The sequence below is a fragment of the Neolamprologus brichardi genome, chromosome 14 (assembly GCF_056152115.1).
Source record: "Neolamprologus brichardi isolate AB-2024 chromosome 14, ASM5615211v1, whole genome shotgun sequence".
Lineage (NCBI taxonomy): Eukaryota > Metazoa > Chordata > Actinopteri > Cichliformes > Cichlidae > Neolamprologus > Neolamprologus brichardi.
Window position 1 is genome coordinate 37432793 of NC_142117.1, and position 4425 is coordinate 37437217.

Genomic DNA, 4425 nt, shown 5'->3' on the forward strand with positions numbered 1-4425 from the left:
GTAAATACGGTGATGCATGGCTCCCAGAAACCAACATGGCAGCAGTCAAAAGGGTTCAAAGCGGCGAGTGACGTGATGGTGAAACTTTCCTCTGCCGGGGGCTCTGATGCATGTTTATTCAGGCTAACGCGCAGCTGTAAATAAAGTTTGAAGACTGCAGCGTTCAGATGTCGTGCTCATCTTTTCTAAATCCAACATGCATGCAGAGGATCTGTGACGCTGCCAGAGGAAACTCCTCTAACTAAACTTTTAATCGATGTCCTGCTGCTGCGGCGGCGTCCTGCTGGCAGGGATGAGAGGGTCTGACTGAGCAGCGGCTCGCATTAATAAACGCTGATGAGCCTGTTTTTCTTTAAAAGCCATTTCTGCTTTATTAGTGCGAGCAGAGTAAAGAGCGACAGGTAGAGACAGATGAGAGGAGCGGGTAAAGGTCACGGTGACAGTGACGCTCACTGGCGCTCATAGAGTCAGTCACAGTCACGCCGTTATTCCAGGCTTTAGTCTGAGACCGCGGTAACCTCTTTTAGGGGTTTGGGAGTGAAATTAAAGTTTAGGTAAGTTAGGCTTTGACACTTTGTTAAAATGATTAAATTAGAGTTAAGAGGCCTGTGAATGCATTAATGTCACGGCTGTTCCTTCCCCTACTCATGGACCGGAGCGGGAAGCAGCCAAAGTATGACAACCACTTATCCAGAGTACCTCAGCACTACTCTTCATCAGAGCCCCCAAACACAGCCAGAGAGTTTGAAGTGGATTGGTTTAACAGCTGCTGAGATAAGCAAAGAAAAGAGACGGAGATACGGAAGTTCCTTCATGTGGAAACACCCTGTTTGTTAGTGGAAGTGACCCAGAATAGAGCCTGTTTGTTATAGTCATCGGCCTTTCTGCTGTTGTCGATGAATGTGAAGGTTTAGTAACTGCAAATACTTAAATACTGTAGCAATGATTATACTTCACAATCCACACAACGTCGCTGTCACAGCGAGGAGACGGAGGAGTCGCCCCCCTGCAGCATACCTGCATTGTTCTGACAGACAGTGAAGCAGCACCAGTCCAGCTGTTTGCTTGTGACTGTTGTTGGCTGTTTGGGGCGGAGCACGGATTCTCACGCCGCACACGGAGGTGCGTTTGCTGCTCTCTGCAGACGAGCTGTCGAACACCATCAACGAGCTGCTATTGATCTCTGCGTGCGAGCAGGAGATGATGGATGATTTAAATTGAACGCTCAGGTTTTTTGTGTTTCAGGGCTTCGGCCAAAGACGCCACTTAAACATGAATTAATTAGAAAACAAGTGCAGCAGTTCAAAAACAGCTAATGATCTCTGGCTCATACGTCTCTGATGGGGTTCAGCGGTTTGTGCCAAAGCCTCCCCTGTGCAGTGAGGAAACGGCGTGTTTGTGCAGTTTGGTAGATACCTGCTGGATGAAGGTCGAGCTCACCTAATCACCAGGAGAGGAGCTGGACCGCAGGACGGATACACTCACATCCTGGTCCCTGGACGTCGGGCTTTTCTCCGGCGAATGAGACGGTTGTGTCAGTTTGTGCTTACATTTGTGCTTTGGTGATCATTTCTAAGAGTAAGGAATCACAAGATGAAAAGTTAAACCAGAGTCCAACCAGCAATTCTCAGGAGCAGTTTATTAAAAGACAAAACAAGAGCCGGCCAGCTGACCAATAACTGAAACTCCCTGAAACCAGCCACCTAATCTCACCCAGTTGGTTCAATTTTATTTACATAGCATCAAAACACAACAACTCAAGTCACTTTACATTGTAACGAACTTACAGTAATACAGAGAAAACCCAACAATCATATGACCTCCTATGAGCACTTTGGCAACAGTGGGAAGGAAAAACTCCCTTTTAACAGGAAGAAATCTCCAGCAGAACCAGGTGGCCTGTCTACATTCCCAGTGACCGACAGGAAATGGGAGAGCATGAAGACAGTACAAAGACACTAATTAATAATAAGCCTTCCTGTGTTTGCTTCACTTTCCTGTTACTTCCTCAGTTTCTCGTGGTTCTGTTGGGTTCGGCTCTGATGTTGGTTGATGTCAGAGGGAAGGCTCAGGTCTCCCAGCTCAGCGGCTTCTCTTTGGTAACTTTGTTTCTGTTGGCCATGCTTAATTTCTTTTGCTTCTTCTTAGATGTTAATAACTGACAGGTTTCTTGGAACCACTTCACTCTTTTGGGTTAGGCGGGACGTGATGTGTAGAAAGACTTTCTGGGGGTTGTGACTGTTGACAGTAAGAATTCAGGTTTTTTATTCATCCATGCGTGCTGCCCTGATAAATATATAAACCTCATGAAAACAGAGGCGATACGCAGACTGTGCGTACTGACTCTGGACACACAGGAACTGCTGCACTCAGGCTGGTGGTCGAACAGCGACACCTGCTGATTTGTGCTGATTTAGCCTCTCATTTACGTTTCTGCTGCTTTTCCCACCTGAAGTCACTTGTTACCATCAACGGATCAGATTTGTTTAGGAAGTTGTGTAAATGACCCAGAAGTGCTTTCTTTATCACATCAGCAAAGGATGCACTGGAGGAGAAGCGGACCAACATGTTCATTAATGATAGTGTGTTTTCCATTTCATGCATAACATGTTTGAACCTGTGTCAGGAAAAGACGTTTGATGAGAATGTCAAAATAAAAGTCCTGCAACTACATTTTAGCTGCTCAGTGACTATTTAGAGCCTCAGTCAGTGAAGCACAGAAGCTGATAATCATTAGCATTAAACATGTGCTCCCCAAAGAGCCAAGACATCTGACGGTGAAACACATTCCTCCATCAGAGGTGGAAAAAAACAATCACCTCAACTGTTCAGCACGTTTTCCACAATCCACTAAAAATGAATAATTAAAAGAAAATGCAGATGCCGAGCAATCATCATCAACATAGATTTTTATTAACCAATGTCTCTTTATAGAAATGATATCACATCATGTACAAGCACGTTCAGTCTGTCCACGTAAAGATGAGCAGTGCCATCTCTTTATTATCAAAGAAAAGCTGCACATGCAGAAACAGCAAAGCTACAAGATAACACTGATTAAAGGTCTCAGGTGAAAACAGACGGGGCTGTGGAAACATTATGAATCAACATAAATAACGAGGGACTCCTTTTCTATTAGAAAACACAGAGACTAAAGTAAGATATATAAAAATAAGGCATTTCCAGTTATTTTATAGGTGAACTGTGATTCTGTTAGCAGCTGTCGTCACCTGTCGTGTGGAGGCAGGCTGATGAGCTACTTTCATCCATGATACATGAACCTGGATTGTTCTCATGTTCTTGTCATTTATCGTCAGTGGGTGTAGCAGCAGCAGCCCCTTTGTCCACCTGTCAATCAAAGAGGCCACACCCCCAACAATGCAAATTTTAAGCCTTAAGATCATTTAAACAGGAGAGTTAGCCAAAGAGAACGAAACCGTTTGTAAACACGTTGATTTCTGCTGTAACATCAGACATTTCAACATCTGACTGACTCACTGCTGGAGCCTCAAGAGGCCATTAGAGGAACTGCAGATTTTGGCACTTCAGCATTTTATTAGAGGTTGATTCTCGTATAAAAGCCTTAAAGATTCAAAGTGTTTTGATGTGTTGGTTTCATGTTTTCACTGTGAGCTGTAAATCTTGTGAATTAAGGAAAGACACTGAAAACTTTGTCCCTGAGTTTGTCCTTAAGGCAGCGTTTCTCTGTGGCTTGATGCAGTTTTATTAGAGACCAAATAAGGGAAACAATACTCTGGTTTATTAAAAGGTGTATTAACTTCCTCAATATGGACAAAAGTACGGGACCTCCTACGTAAGACAGCTGTAAGAGCTGCTTGGTCATGCAAGAGGAACTTTGGAGCGCTGCAGCCTTTGACTCAGAGCGTCGGCGACTTTTGCGAACTGTGCGCCCGAACACTCGAGACCTCGTTCAGTTACTTTACACAGTCTGTCACTGCATGGCCGAGTGCCTAAAAGTTCCACTTTGAAATAATACCCCCGAAAGCGTGGTGAAACAGGAGGGAAGTAATGCAACAATGGTTTCCTGTTACAGCACCTACTTCAATTCAAACTGACAACCCCTGAATTGAATAATTAGGAGATGTGACCCAGTACTTTTGTTCATAAGCGTAGTTCTTGTACTATTGCAGAAGTTCCGAAACCTTCAAGATCTGCCATTTAGATCATCCTGAAATATACGGATCCCCTGCTCTCCAGAGGATGAACTCTAAAGATCTGAATTACCCCTGGCTGTCTATCGCCTCCCTCAGGACAAACCCATCTTAATGTTTCTTCTGACCTCCCAAACACTTGTATTTTCCTGACATGATTTGAATGCAGCATCTCCTTTGAGTTAGAAACAAAGGTCTTTATCAAAGGGTGGAGTTGGTGCCATTTTCACCACAAGCTCCACCCCTTTTCCCT